The sequence below is a fragment of the Nannospalax galili genome, unplaced genomic scaffold (assembly GCF_000622305.1).
Source record: "Nannospalax galili isolate Female #2095 unplaced genomic scaffold, S.galili_v1.0 scaffold336, whole genome shotgun sequence".
NCBI classification, from domain to species: Eukaryota; Metazoa; Chordata; class Mammalia; order Rodentia; family Spalacidae; genus Nannospalax; species Nannospalax galili.
The window spans coordinates 7644845-7661770 of NW_008343385.1; positions in this window are offsets into that span (position 1 = coordinate 7644845).

Sequence of the window (16926 nt, forward strand, 5' to 3'; positions counted from 1 at the left end):
TTATGTCTGCTTCTTTTTGTGAATTTTATGTGTCTTTGTGGTTTACATTTTGGGCATGAAAAGCTGGTTTGTCTAAGCTTTTAGTTCTCTCTTTTGATTTTATATTGAGGTGGCCAGATTGCTTTTGTCTTCAGGAGTTCCCACAGAAGCCCAAGTCAGATGAGGACCGGATGCTCTTAGGCTTTCTCCTAAGGTCTGGATCCCTCTAGGATTGATTTTGTCCTCAGGAATTTGGGGGTTGGACTGGCCTGGGAGCAGGGCACAGGAAAGATGCTAATCTAGGGCAGCTGGTGGCCATGCCATCCAGAGATGCAAAGGAAGATGGGGGCGGGAGGTGGCCCCAATGGCCCCTGGGGACTGCACTGAGGAGCTGGGTTGGTCTGGATGCAAAGGATCAGGAAGAGGAAAGGTCATCCCAGGTGACCAGGAATGAGGCTGGCGGGTTGTGCAGACCCAGGGAGGCATAGGGAGGTGAGGGTGGGGCCAGGCCCAGAGCGCCCCTGGGGACCTGAGAAGGAACTGAGTTGGTTGGGATGCAAAGGATCCAGCAGCAGTGGTGTTTCCCCATGTGCTTGGGGCGCCAAGACAAGGAATGGGACAGGACCCAGGCTAGGAGGAGATCGGGAAATCTTACTTTTTATAAGCTTTTTCTTGGCTCATACCAGCTGTAGTAGAAATATCACATGACCTTCAAAGACATGGGCCTTCCTTCTATAATGTGAAGTTGTACTAAGTTGCAGTTATCTCACCCGGGACTCATTTTGGATTTTGATGTGGCCATTAATAAGTTCTGGAGGATAGATGGTGAATGGAATTGATGCATGTTAAGTATTCTATTAATTGTACTTTGTGCTTTGAGGCTATGCAGTTTTTGCATGCTCTCTTTGACTTTCATGGCAGCCTTAGGGAGGCCACTCGAGGATGATGCCTTCAGAAGATGAAATGAGACTGGATCCCTGAGTCATCACTTGAAGGAGAACTAGTCAGAAAAAATGGTTATTAAGGATTATCCTGAAAAGGCTACATGAGTAAGAAGAAAATTTTTATTATATTAAGCCCCTGAGATTTGGGAATTATCTGTTATAGCAGTTAGCTTATCCTGATTCCTGACTCATACATATCCTGGTACAATGTATGCTAAGTACTTTTTATAGTGAAACTGTAACATCCATTCACAAAATGCCACCGTATTATCTTACCAAGCAAGGAACTGGTCACAAATTGTCATTGGCTATAAAAAATAATTGCCTATCACAATTAGTTTTAAAAAAATATTTATTTACTCTTTTTATTTTATGTGTGTGAGTGCATTGCCTGCATGTATGTACGTGTACCCATGTTGTACAATTCCTTCAGAGGTCAGAAGACAGCGTTGGATCCCCTGGAACTGGATTTATGGATGGTTGTTAGCTGCCATGTGGGTGCTAGGAACCAAACTTGTGTCCTCTGCAAGAGCAGCTAGTGCTCTTAACTGCTGAGCCATCTCTCCAGTCCCATAGATAGATTCTTATCCCAAAATAATCCAAATAAATGTTAAACATTCTACATAACTCACCTTTACTTTCTAAAGTCACTTGTTTTCCCTAAGAGATAAGCAAGCATTAATAACAATGTTGATGAATTAGTTAATAATTTAGAGAGTGTTTATGATACTGTGACAAAGAACCTGGCTTTTAGACTCAGATGAATTTGAGTTTAAAAAATAATAATAATAAATTTCTATCATACTACTTTTACTGTGTGACGTGGGCAAGTTATTTAATATTTCTGTAATTTAGCTTTATGTATTCCTAAAAAAGAGAAAAAAATGATACGTACTTCACACTCACTGTCACGGTGCAGGTTAAATGATGAAGTATTGTGAAGTGGTGAGTACATGGTTCAGGTGGTATTTATGGCTGTTTTGCATCCACCATTGTTCTATAACTGGCATGTGCTTTCCACAAATACTTCAGATGGCTTTTGTTTCCACCACCTTCTGGTTTAGACTGATGTGTGTACTATCTAGCTTGCTAGGCACTATCACATCTACCAGTATGTTGGCTGAGTTTAAACAATCTGGAAGAAACTCCTTAACTTAGCCACCAACCTAAGCCTTTGCTTCATCCAGAAAATGGACAGCCTTTGTGGGCACACCCTATCCAGAGAATGACTAATAGGATGTTTCAGAGTACTCAGAATGTGTTTAAGGACAAATTAAAAACATGAGCATCAAGTTGAATTTTTAATTGAATGCTAAATTTATTACATTTTAAAATATTTTATTTATAGACTAGAGAGATGGCTTAGTGGTTTAAGAGCATTGGTGCTCTAACAGAGGACCCAGGTTTAATTACCAGAACCCACATGATCACTAACATTTTTATTTTATGTATATGAATGCATTGTCTACATATGTGTGTAAGTGCATCTGAGTAGTGCAATGCCTGCAAAGCCAACTCTCTTGCCCTATTTTTATTACATTTATTTATTTATTTATGCATGTACATGTATGTGCATGTATGCCATGGCGTTCATGTGGAGGTCAGAGGTCAACTTGTAGGAGTCAGTTCTCTTCTATCATGTGGGTCCTGGGGATCAAACTCAGGTTGTCAGGCTTGGCATCAAACATCTTTACCTGCTGAGCCCTCTCACTGGCTTAATTGGGTAATGTTTTAGATTTTCCTTTATCCTTTCCATTTTGAATTTAGATGGACCTTTGTGACCAACAGCACACTTCTATGGGTCCTATTTAAGTGTTAAAAATAACTCTACCAGTGCATAGGCTGTACATATTTTGTCTAATACTGTCTCAAATGCTAAGCATGTAGTGACTGGTTAATGAAGATAGGAAGAATGAATAAATGCCGTTGGGAAACATAGAACGGAATCAAAGGTGAACACAAGGAATTCTTAGCAGCACTGTCATTTATTAGATCCCAGATAGATTTGATAAGACCTCTTCATGTCAATCAACTGAAAGGATAGTCCTCCTGGCATGACTCACTATCTCTAGGAACTCACTCAAGGAAATAACTCTTCCCTGGCCATCAAAATTACTGATACTGAGTCACCAGGAATTGTTATATCTGCTATAGAGGAAAGACCCACCTCTTAGTAAAAGATGAGTTAAATTCAGCAGCGATTTCTTTAAGCCCGGATGAGTGATGTGCTCTAGGATAGTAGAAATAATTGCTATACAGAGAGCACTATGCTTTGAGGTTTTTGAGGTTATTGTTCCTCACTGAAGAGATTTCAGGAAGGGGAAACAAAATTTGTCTAGGTCAGGATCAAATAGACAAGACACCCAAAGGAATTAATGGAGGGCCTGACATGCCATACTGAGCATTGCTGTTTGTGTTTGTATTTCTTACTAGTGACATTAGCAACATGGTAGTGGATGCTGCAGTGCTCTACCTGTATTTTTCTTTTTCTTTTTTTTAAAAATATTTTATTTCTTATTTTTATTTTATGTGTATGAGTGTACTGCCCGCAGGTCAGAGGAGGGCTTCGGATTCCCCTGGAACTGGAGTTAAGGACAGTTCGTAGCTGCCATGTGGGTGCTGGGAATTGAACCCGGGTCCTCTGCAAGAGCAGTCAGTGCTCTTAACCACTGAGCCATCTCTCCAGCCCCATCTACCTGTATTTTTCTTAAGGATGAGGGTACTCCATGGGACAAAAAAAAAGAATTTTTTCCTTTTATCCTTCTAAGTTCTCATCTGGAACCTCTATAAGAGATGAACAATAGAAAAATCCTAACACAGGATGCTGCATAAGGAAATTAGGACCTAGACAAATAGGTAAACCTTAGGGACTTTGTACTAGGTTAGATGTGGGGTAGAAAGTCATGAGAAAACATAATATGGCAGAGTTCAGAGAGGTAAACTGGGAAAATCTTTGCAAGGCTGTCCAATCAGATTCATCTCTGTATCCTTCAACTTTAGATATGGATGTTCCTTTCCCCTGAGTATAAGGAGGATATTTCTCAGGGGAAGATTAGGAAGTCTTTCCTATACTTACTGTTTCTCAAGTTCTTTCAGCCTAAAATATGGGATGCCATATTTTGAGATAGTGTGCAAAGACCTCTCAGCTGTTAAGAGTCATGGTGGCTCAGTGCTGACTCCAAAATTTACCCTTAGCTTCACAGGATCTTGTGATGGGCTGAAGAGTGTCCCATGTCCCTGTCCCTCAATTTATATTCTGTCACCCTTACCCATGGTACCTCAGAATCTGATTGTATTTGGATATAAGTCCTTTAAAGAGGTAATTAAGTTTAAATGAAGCAGTTGTGGTGGGCCTTGCCTTATCATTGCTGGTGTTTTTATAAAAGGCATAGTTTGGGATACACAGAGAGATACTAGGGGTGTACTTGTACAGAGGAACAATTATTTGAAGAGGCTGCAAAAGAGCAGCCATCTGTGAGCCAAGGAGAGAGGCCTCAGCAGAAAGTAATCCTACTGGCATCTTGATTTTTCACTTTCTAGAACTATGAGAAAATAGGTTAATATTGTTTAGGCCTCAGAGATTATGGTGTTTCATTATAGTGCCCAGGCAAACTAGCATAGAGTTGCATCATGATGGGGCAATATTTCTAGTGACTGGTCAGATGGAGATACAAGGGCCTTATACAGTAACCCTACATCAGGACATCTCTGAAGGGGCATCCCAGTTTTAGAGCACCCTTGCCAAATTTGTCAAGGACTTAGGTTCAACCTCTTTCTTTTCCCAGTCCTTACTCCCCTGAGGTGCTGAAAGTATTCTGCAGTGAACTTCCACTGAAATCTCTGAGTCTGTCTTCTGGGGAGCCTGTCCTATGACAGTTGCCATCAAGATCGATTAGAAATGATGCTTGTTAGTTTTTGTCATCCTTACACAGACTAGAGTCACCTGAGAAGAAGGAACACCAACTGAGGAATTTTCTCCATTAGATTGACCTGTGGGCATATCTGTGGGGTATTATCTTAATTGTGAATTGATGTAGAAGAGCTCAGCCCACTGTGGGTGATGCCATTCCTGTGCCGCTGGGCCTGAGCTGTATAAGGAACGTAGCTGAGCATGCTGGGAGAAGCAGGCAGTGTTCTTTTGTAGTTTCTGCTTCAAGCTCCTGCCTTTGCTCCCCTTGACGATGGACTGTAAAGTATAAGATAAAATGAATGCTCTCCTCATTGTTTTTTGTCATGCTGCTTATCACAGCAACAGAAAAGCAAACCAACCGCAAGTTGGTACCAGAGAATGGGACAGTGCTATGAAGAACATGACCATATTGTTTTGTGGAGAGATTGTGGAAGGCTTTGGGAGCTTTGTGTGGGAAAAGCCATTAAAGGGTCATAGCTTAATGAGGTGTTGCTAGGGACTCGGAAGATGAGAATGTTAAGAGAAATACTGATGATGGAGACCTGGCTTGTGAAATTCCAGAGGTAAGCAAAGATTCTTGGGGCTGTTTGTGTGATATTTTATATTAAGTATTTGTGGAAGTGAAACCTGTGCTTGGGGCTGGAGAGATGGCTCAGCAGTTAGGAACACTGGTTGTTCTTGCAGAAGACCTGGGTTTGAATCCCAGTACCTACATGACAGCTAACAACTGTCTGTAACTCCAGTTCCAGGGGATGTGACAGCCTCTTTTGTCCTCCGTGGGCATTGGATGACACAGGTGCACTTACCTGCACATAGGTAATACATACATACACATAAAATAAAAAGAATAAATTAAAAAAATTTTAAAGAAACATGTGCTTTACTGGGACAATCAATGCTGGTTAACGGAGCCTATAAAATTAGCTGTGATTAATAAGAGACCAGTATCGTTGACTCTAGAAAGTATTCCCTCAGGGTCAGCACAGAGAAGCTGTGGTCTAGAGGGGGCAAAGGCTGCATCACAAGCTGGAAGCTGACCTTGATAGTGCGTAAGCATCTACCACATGGTATGAGTTTTAATGGCATGAAAGTTGCAAGATTGGTGGAGCCATGGAGAGCAGCTGAGGCTTGGTACTGTGAGGGGCTGGGAAGATATTAATGAAAGTGCTGAAGGTCTGAGGAATTCCAAAAGATCAGCTAGTAGTCTTCAGTCTACAGCAGCAGGACAAACTCACCAGTGAAAGAGAAGGCAAGCAGCAAGAAGCCAGGCATTGTCCTCTACCTTGACCTTTTATACGGGCTGCCATCAGAAGGTAACACCCACATTTAGGGTGTGTCTTCCAGCTTCAGATGATCCAATCAAGAAGATCTCTTTCATTTCAGTTAATCCCAGATCCAGTCAAGTTGACACCCAGGATTAGCCATCACATGCAGTCTATCACAGCAACAGAATTCAAGCTAGAACGGGAATAAATCTCTAAAAACAAGATATGAGAGTGAGATCAGCATTGATTGGCTAGGGATGAGAACCCATTTATTATGGCAGGTGAAATACAAATGGTCCTTTAGGGGCTTTTGCAATATAATTATGGAAACTGTCATTAATGAAAACGAGATGAGGAACCGATGAAAAGGACAGCGATGTAGTGTGATGTCTCAGATGTGCAAGAAGCAGACTGTAGATAAGGGCAGCAGAGTTAGACGTCTTGCTGTGGCCCACCAATAGCTTGGAAAAAGACAAGGAAATGTTGATGAGGGCTGAAGGTCATAAACTACAGTGCACATAGCCAGAGGATGGGAAACCCTGAGTATCAGGCTTAGGATGCAATTATAGCTTCAACAGAGTTCCAGAGAATGTTGGATTTTCAGCCTAGGCAAGTCCATTGTGCCAAGGTCAGAGACCTAACTGGAAAAGAAAAAGACTCTAGAGTGTCAAAGTGAAGAATCTTGATGACCGAGATCCCCTTGAGCCCACTGGGCCTCTCTACGAAAGCCTAGTGCTCCTCTATTTCTGAAAGCTGAAGCAGAGGGCTCTGCCTTGAAAGACTCACATCCTTCTTGGGGTCTACCTATGTCTGCCCCCATGCTGGCCATTGAACAGTAACTGTGGCTAAACCATAATGTAGCACAGCCAGGGAAATTCTGGATTTGCTAAGGGTGGAAACAGCTGCAGGAACTCATTGGCAGGATACAGAGCGTCTCCTGGATTGAAGGAAAGGACAAAACATGAAGTTTATTGATTAGAAGCACTCCTTTTGATGCAGAGCTTAACACCTTGGCAGGGATTCCAGGAACTGATGCAACACTGCAAAAAAAAGGAAACTCGATCCTCTTCTCATGTTACATATAAAAATGTAGTTGAAACGAATCATAGAACTAAACATAAAAACTAAAAGTATAAAGCTACTGGACAAACAAGTGACCTCGAATTAGGCCAAGGTTGCTTTTTAGGTAGAAAATAAAAAGCATGAAATCATGATAGAAGAGCATTGATAAATTAGATTTGATCAGATTAAAAGGTCTTATTCTTCAGACACAAACAAACAAAAACACTGGATCCTCAGCACGTGAAGATTGTGGCTTAGTAATAAGCAAAGCCCCAGGTGAAAAGTGGGTAAAGGGACTTGAACAGAGACTTCAGCAAAGACATGCAAAAGGAAAACACATGCTCAAATTAAAAGTACAATGAATAGCCTCCTTATATCATTACAATACATAAAATTTAGAAAAGATCGACTGTCGGGGACCAGAAATATTTAAGATTTTGCAATTTGGAGTCTTTTTATTTTGTTATATTCATGTATACTTTACTGATTGAGCATTCATAATTCAAAAATTTCAAATTCAAAATGTTTTGAAATCTAAACCTTTTTATTTTTAATAATGTTTTTATTAATTCTTTGAGAATTTCATGTAATATCTTTTGATTATATTCATCCCCTCCCCCGCCTCCTCTCGAATCCACCCCTACCTCCCCATCCCACAAATTTGTGTTTTTTTCTTATTTTAAAACCCATTGAGTCCAATTTATGTTGCCCAAATATTTAGGTGTGGGTCCATCCATCCTTTGGTACATGGTCGACCTACCAGGGGCCACAACTTAAAAAAAAAAAAAAAAAAACTGACTTGAGGGCTGGAGAGATGGCTCAGCAGTTAAGAACACTGACTGTTCTTGCAGAAGACCCAGGTTCGAATCCCAGCACCCATATGGCAGCTAACAACTGTCCGTAACTCCAGTTCTAGGAGATCTGACAGCCTCCTCTGTCCTCCTTGAGCATTGCATGATGGGGTATACTTACCTACTTGCAGGCAATACACACATATACATAAAATAAAAATAATAAATAAAACTTAAAAAGAAACTGACTCTCCCTCTCCCAGCAGCTATCAGCACTAACTTGCCAGCGAGTGGGTGAGACTTCATGCCTACCTCCTTCCTCCAAGCCAGGATCGTGCACAGGTCTTATGCATGCCCTCACAAGTTTGTGTGTGCATCTGCCCTGTTGTGTCTGGAAAACACTGTTTCTTTGTAGTCATCCACTGTCCCTGGCTCTTCCAATCTTTCTGTTTTTTGGGCCCTGGGGAAGGGGTGTGATATAGATGTCCCATTTAAGGCTGAGCAGAGTCTCCTATTTTCTGCATGTTGTGATTCTCTGTATTAATCATCATCTACTGCAAAAAAGAAGCTTATCTGATGAGGACTGAGAGATGCTCTAATCTATGGGTATAACAGTAAGCATTAGGAGTTGGTTTAAACTATGTCCATTTAGCAGAAGTAGTAAACTCCCCCTGGGGTCTATGACCCATCTAGTCACAATCTAAAGCTTTTTAAAGGCATTAACATAACTCTCAAAAAGGTTTGGATTTTGAAACAGTTTAGATTTCAGATTTTTGGATTAATTTGCTCAGCCTGACTTTCATTTTAGAAAAGTTTCTCATGTAACTAAGAATATACTTACCAGACAACTCAGGTATTACCAAACTATTCATAATATCTACTGATAAAATAGATATCAATATCTATTGATAAAAAAAATCTACATAAAGACATGTATGTGAATGATCATAGAAAGTATATTCCCATGCTGGGAGCAACCACAATGCCCACCAGCTGGCATATTGTGGCATATGCATATAACAGAATATTATTCTTCAGTAAGAAGGAATGGACTGCAGATAAATGCAACAGCATGGACTCATTATGCAAGAAAAAGAGACCAACTGTTACACATGTGTAATCCTACTTGCATGACATTGCAGAAAAGTAAAAAGTGGTTGACAGGAATAACCATAAGAGTTGTTATAATTTGGATCTGAAATTTCACCCAAAGGCCATATGCTAAAGTCTTGGTCACCAGACTATGGGTGCTATAGGACATGGTGGAACCTTTAGGAGGTTGTACCTAGTAGAAGGAAGTTAGATCATTGGAGGTGTGCCCTTGAAAAATAATAGAACCCTGGCCTCTTCCTCTTTCTTTGTTTCCTATATGCTGTGAAGTGAGCAGCTCTGTCCTGCTATGAGCTCCTTGCCTTGATGTTTTCTTTTGCCATGTACCCTGTAACAATGAAATCAGTGCACCACAGACTAGAACCTATGAAACTGTGATCCGGAATAAACTTTTCATCTTTTAAGTTGATTTTCTTGAGTATTTTGTCATAGCAACAGAAAACTGAAGAATACAGAAAGGAATTGACTACTTAAGAGCATAAAGGAACTCTTGGAGATGACAGAAATTGTCTATATCTTCATTGTGGTGGTAGTTACATGATTGTATCTATAAAAATACATTGATGGAGATAATCAACAGCTACCTAATTAAACTCCGTGGAGGAAAACTCATGTGTGGTTCTGTAAACAACCCAATACACATGGCTGGCAAGGTCATAGATCTTAGAGAAAAACCGAAGGCTGTCATATCCCTAGACTAATGTAATTTCTTACTATGTACAAAGTATGGATCTCTATATTTACAGACAAGTGTTCCAGTCACCACTTATCAAAGAAGTTTCTTTTGCAACAAAGTTCTTGAATTGCCCAGGCCTAAGTGGTATATCTACAATGCAACCTCTATATCTAAGGCTCATGGACCATAGAACAGGGGTAAAGAAGAGGACACTAATTCATCTCTCAGTTCTCATTAATGAAGCTCCCTCATGCATCAGCTGGCCAAGAACACAAAAGATCACAAATGGCCAAAGTGTAACGATCAGGAGTTTGCTGAATGCTGGTCCTTGGACAGGATCCCTTATTAAACTTTATTCACCCAAGGCTCAGGGACTGAGGCAGAAGACAGGGTGGAAAGTTTGTAAGAGTCAGGGAGGAGGTACAGGACCATATGGAAACAGAGTCCTACAAGCTCCTGGGAACCTGCTCATATGAGTCTATAGCAATTGTGTCAGCATACACAAGTCTCATGCAAAATCAGGCAGACAAAAACCTAGCATAGAACTGGGAAAATGAATAGCAGACTCCAATCTTATCTGAAGAAATATTGGCAACTGATTGCTGCTAGGTGAAGAAGAGATGATCTTCCTAAAACAAGGGACTCTAGATAGGCTGACTAGACCTCGATGGATGGACTTGCACTAGGGAACATCTGGGGACACTGACTTGATACAGTGGGCCTTAAAAGGAATGGCAGAGTATACAGGTTCCAGCGGCAGGGGGGCTGTGGGAGAGTGTTGGTGGAGACAGGGGTATAAAGATAATTAAGATTGATTGAGATGTTTGGTATGAAATACACAAAAATTCAATAAAAATAAACTTTAAAAAACTGAAAATTTATAAAGTCATGCATGCTGACCCAGTTTCCAGATTTGAGCCAGGATACTGTTGTGGAATTTATAGTGAGAAGCAAAATCCAGGTTCCCAGGAGAAAGAAACATGCAATCTACATCCTTGGCAAAGGTGATCTTCTTCCCAGGCTATTTTCTTGAGAATGGAGAAAGGGAAGTTTGTGGACATTGCAGGACTGTTAGACACAGGGTATAAATGGAAGTTGATAGCAAAATAGTCCTGATAGATCATCATGATTCCTCTGTTAGAAAGGCTCCAGGTAATCACTGGAGCCATGGCCTATGTCTGGCTCCCAGTGAGTTAACTGGGATCATAGACTTACACAGTAGCCATTTTTCCAATCTGTGAATGAGTAATTGTAACAGAACTACATGGCTGTTGGCTGAACCCCATATTGGTCCTTTGGCCTCTATAGTAAATAATCATTGAGGAAGACACAGCAGAGGCCTTTCAAACCTCTGCTCCCAGCCAAAGCACTGAGTTAAAACAGGATTTCATATCAGGAGAATGTTAGGGAGTAGTGCCATCCTAAGAATCTGCATCATGACTTCCTGTCCCCGTTTAAATCGCATGCCCAATCCCTTCAAAGCAAGGCTGATCATAGACATAAAGACACAATGGCAAGTTCAGACAGGCAGCAGTCCCAATTACAGCTGCGGCGCCAGATGTGGTAGCCTTGCTAGAATAAGTTAGCCTGACCTCAGGTGCTTGGTATATAGCCATTGAATTGGCAAATGCGTTGGTTTCCTTTTCACCAGGAATGAAGACCAGAAGCATGCACATGGATCAACAAGAGCATGCGCTCACTGTCACATCCCATGGCTGTGTTAACTCTCCTATCAGTCATCTGTCATTAGAGTCTGAAGAGGCTTGAACTGTCTAAAGAATATTGCAATGTCTATTGTATCGCTGACATGATGCTGGTTAGTTAGAGTGACCATGAAACTGCAAGAGCTTGATGTGGTGCATATACTCCAGAGGGTGAGAGATAAAGGTCCTGAATATTCAGAAGCTTAGCATATCAATAACACTTTTAGGAATTCAATGATCTGGAAAAATCATTGAATTTCTAATCTCTAGTCACTAGTAAGAAAGCACAATGTCTGGAAGGCTTTTTGGATTCTGGAAGTCATCTACACCACAGCTAGGAACTAGGTGGTGTGAAAGTTTTCCAAGTTTGAAAGAGGTCTGACACAGGAAAGGGGCATATTAAGCATCCAAGTTGAGATGCAAGCATTCCTCTCTCTTTGGCCACACGATCCATCAGACCCTGTGATGTCATCTGCCATGAGGAATGAATGTGGAATTTACCCCAGGTTACAAGAGGAACACAACAACACAGCGAGGGATCTGAGGCAATGCCATATCATATTGCAGAGAGTTATAACAGTGGAAAATCAGATCCTGGAGGATACAGAACACAGAGTCATGGAACTTTGAATGGCCATTTGGCCAGAATCATCAGCTTACCTGGATCCTAAAAGACCCACCAAACCCTAAGTCAGGACATGCTAACAGCTCTCCACCACATATTGAGATGATACAGCTGGAGTCAAGCATGAGAGCCAGAGGGCATACTAGGCTGCACAAGACACACACCATCCACCACAGCTGCAGTTTCCTCTCTCTCATCTTTCATGCGTGGTCACACTCAGTCTCTTATGACCAGCTGACCAAGGAAGCAAAAAGCCAAGCCTGGCTGTAGATGTGCTGGTTCAGAATATGGGTCAATAAGGAGGAATTCTTGCGGTGAACATGGATTTGGATAGTGCCACGTAGCTTTCTCTTTGAGTGGTAATGGGTGTTCAAAGGAAGAATATATGCTGACTAATGGCAGTTGCAAATAGCTTAAAAAGTTAGTGGTCTGAAGGAGAATGAGTAGAGTCATAGGGAAGAGGAACATGGGTGAACCCATGCATTGAATAAGTAGCAAAGTATTTGTACTATGTGTTAGTATTCCTGAACATTAACCATGAAAACAGAGTGAAACAACCAAGTAAGGGGAGTACTTGGCCAGTTGATGATCCATCACCTTCCATCCTTGGCTATCCCAGGATAAGCACAATGCATTCCTGAGCAGTATAGCTGCAGAGGTTGTTTATAAACTTGAGAACATAGTTTTTGACTCAAGGAAACCAAGCAGTCACTTGATGAAAAATGGTTATATCAGTCTTCTTCTAGCCTGGCTTTGTTTCCACGGAAATTGGTACATATTTCAGAAATTAGTATCTTTCTTACTAAAAGTGTCTCATCCAAGCCCATTATCCAATGGCTTAATGTTTGACTTACAAACATGGGATCATTCCTAACATATTAGGCCAAAGGCCAAATTTACGCTAACAGAAATATGACTGTGGTAGGGAGGAGAGGCCCTGATCCCATCCACATACTGCAGCATCCAGAAGCATCTGGTTAAGCAGATGGGTAAAACAATGTTTTGAAGCTATAGTTCAGGTGCCAACTTTGAGACAATGTCTTACAAGGATGAGGTACCATCTTCTGGATGGGAGGCTATACCATAAGGCAGTGAGCTATCATGTGATGCTATGCTCCTAAAGGATCCAATACACAAAGCCCAGGAACAGTAGGATGACCCCACATACTATCATCCATTGTCTCTTGGAGAATCAATATCTCCAATCCCCACAATTCTAGATGTTGTAATCTAGAGTTCCCATTCCCATAGAGGAATGCATCTACAAAATGACACAGAAAGAAGAGCATTAATTTTAAGTTGTGCCTGGTCACTACAGATTCTTACTATTAAAAACCAACAAGCTAAAGAAAGAACAGCGTTACCAATGGTAGGGCTAATTGACCCTAGTCATTAGGTGTAGCAGGTACAAAGAAAAATACCTTTGGGTCCTCTGTATTGCCTATTCGTACTCTCCTGTCTAGTTGTGTTAGTCTGGGGCTAAATTAAACAGTCACAGCCTAAAAAGTCTGTTTTTCTCATTAATCTTCGTATTGTTAAGTTTTCACAGAAAAATAAAGGAGTTATTCCTACATGGGGTATATGTAATAGAGAAAGTGAGTCAATCTGTGTTCCATGAGGCATACACCTTAGAAGATGCTTTGGTGTGCTACTGAGCTTCCCACACTGACTTCAAGACGTCGATGCTCATTTCTCAGCTGTTCCAATGCCACCTGCAAATAGCTCACAGGTGAATTTTTCCTCAGGTATTGCCCTCAGCTGAAGAGACTTGCATTTCACATTATGCTATTCCTGGGTATCCCACATTCAATGGTTTTCCAATATGGGGGTACAAAGACATAGCTTTGTAACCTCCGTTTAAGAAAGACTGAAGGGGTGTGTCCCAGATTCATCACTCTTTATGGGATTTGAATAGCGATGTCCTGTGGGCTTGACTCTGCCCCATTCACTGCATGTAGGTGTTGTTTCTAAGAACATTTTCTTATGAAAGTTGTTTCCAGAGCATGAACATCTCCAACTGAGAAACTACTCATCATTATGAAAAAAAGAAGTAAACAAGCAAAAGAAACTTCTGTGGTTTATTCTCCATCTATTAATAACTTAGTATTTCATTTCAGCCTCTTTTCTATGACTGTATATGTACATATTTTATTTTTGCCGTGTACACTGCTTTTATACCTTTTAAAACAATATATTGTGAATATTTATGTCATTCTTCTTTAATGTTCTTAAGTTGCTGCGTAATTCATAATATGGTGTACCAGTACCCTACCGTGTGGTTTTCAGTTGTGCATTATTATAACCAATGTTGTAATCATCATTATATTAGCTTCACGTTGCTATAATAAAATGCCTGATAAAGTTACCTTATAAATAGGAGAGTTTGTTTTGGCTTATGGTTCTAGTAGCTGAGGACTTCTGGCAAGGGCAGCACATGATGTGGAGCACATGGCAGAGCAAACCACCTACACCATGAGCCAGGTAGCAAGAGGCAAGGAAGGCCGGCTGGGGTCCCTCAGCTCCTTTCAAGAACCTGCTCTTGAAGAACTGCCATTGGTTCCTGTCTTTTAAAGGTCAACTGTGCCTCCCTGTTCTGCCATGTTGGTGACCAAGGCATTTATATATGGGCTTTGCCAAACATTTAACATCCAACATGTAGTGGTTATCCATGCAGCTATTTGCCCATCTATGATTACTTGTTTTATTTACAAAAGTAGAATTTGATCAAAACCTATGGACATATATTTGTCTGTAGCTGTAATACACACACACACACACACACATACACACACACACACACACACATACACACACATATTCAAAACCCTATTCCAAGTAGATTACATGTTTGTGCCTTTAAAATATGCAGTCTGGATTTTCCATTATGTGGTATTCAGGTGTAACATGTTGACAAAAATGATTTTACCATGTATTTATCCATTCTACTCTTTCACATATTATGAAGGCCTCATTTAAAATTCTATTCCCAGGGCTGGAGAGATGGCTCAGTGGTTAAGAACACTGGTTGTTCTTGCAGAAGAATCAGGTTCGAATCCCAGCACCCACATGGCAGCTAACAACTGTCCCTAACTCCGGTCCCCAGGGGATCCGACAGCCTCGTCTGACCTCCGCGGGCATTGCAGGACACAGGTGCACTTACCTACATGCAGGCAATACATGCATACACATAAAATAAAAATTAAAAAAATAAAAATTTAAAATTCTATTCCCAATGTTTTATCTAGCATGTGGAGATATATGAGCTTCTAGATTTCTCTCATTTTTAATCATTTCCGTCACTAGAAGACTTGAGACCCCACCCTTTTGCTGCTGCATTTATAAACTCCAAGTCCCCATTATACCCTGTACTATATTTAACTAATTTCTAAATTTAAAAACCTTGCCTGGAACTATATACTACTGTTCCCCAGAAGGGACAACTGTGGGACATGAAAGAGCAGAGAGGACGCACTAAGCCAGAGGCAGGGCCCTCGTTCCAATTAACGGACATCTTGGAGGAGAGCATGAGTAATTGGTTTTGAGGTTGTTTCCACTGCCTTTGAAGGACAACTGAAGTGCTCATCAAGATGTGCCAAATGTTTATAGAGTGCTTCTTTGGAAGAGTATCTGTTTTAAATAAGTGAATTTAAAGGAGCCTGTAACTCACTTAAATTACACCAAGATGGGAGACTGGAGACAGGATATAGCTTCCAGTTGAAATTCCTTGATCTCTGGTTTAGTCTTAATTTTATAGATAACGAAAGCCATCACTGGAAGAACTGTAACCAGTTGTGTTCAAACAGTATTCAGATGGGACGCAGGCTGCAGGCCGCCTCCAAGCTTATTAGTTCAGATCCATTTTCATCTTAAGGCAAAGACCTGGCACTTATAGTCTATGGCTTAAAAAGTCTTGTGAGTTCTTCTCTGGTCAGAAGAAAATCAGGATCACAGACACTCTAAATCCATGCTGTGGACCAGTGGACTCCCAGGAGATGAGCTGCAGTACCTCCATGAAGTTCCCCTTTCGTCCTCCAGGGCAAGCCCAACTCCCACTGCCCTGCCTGGGCTCTGGACCCAGCTTAGTGTACCAAGGGTGAGATGTCACTGAAGTGCACACTTGGTGGAGGGCTGGGAGGATGCTGGCTTTTGTGGAGATAACAAGGGACCTCTCTACAGAGGATTACTAAGGGAACTGGTTCAGAATGAGGAGAATGGAAGGTGTGCACATGCAAAGAGGGACCGACTCCAGCCTGAAACGTCACTGCGCCCTGTCAGTACGTGAAGAGGGAAAGAATAGTGGGCGAGGATCAAGGGAAAATGATGTCTAGGCATGCTCACTAGGTGTGTGAGCTTGGACAAATCATTTAATTCTCTATGGCCTTTGAATTTCCAGCGTTGTTCAATCAAAGACTCAGACCAGAAAATCATGAAAATCATTTTCTCTTTAAATTCCTATGATCCCTGATTTTTTTTTGGAAAACATGTTCAAATGATGTCATTTTTTGCAGTGTAAGAGTCCAGGTGCTTTTCTTGCAGGAACTGTGACCTGTGCTGCTTCTGTGTTTTAAATCTTAGTGACTACTGTGTTTACTGCTCAGTCCTGTAATCTTCCTCCCCTTGTTTTCAACACTATGGACAGCATTTCCTTCAACACAGTGCTCAAAGCCCACAGTGGGAAGACAGCTCATGCCGGGCCCTCCCTACCGTCCAAGAGTTACACTGTCTATTCTCTCCACTTCACTCTTTCTGTCCTTCCTGGCTCCCTTCCTTCCTCTCCCTTTAAAGTAAGAAATCACAAGCCTTTATAATCCCTTTAGTTACTTTTCTGCTACATCTTCCCTAAAACCTTAAAGATCAAAGG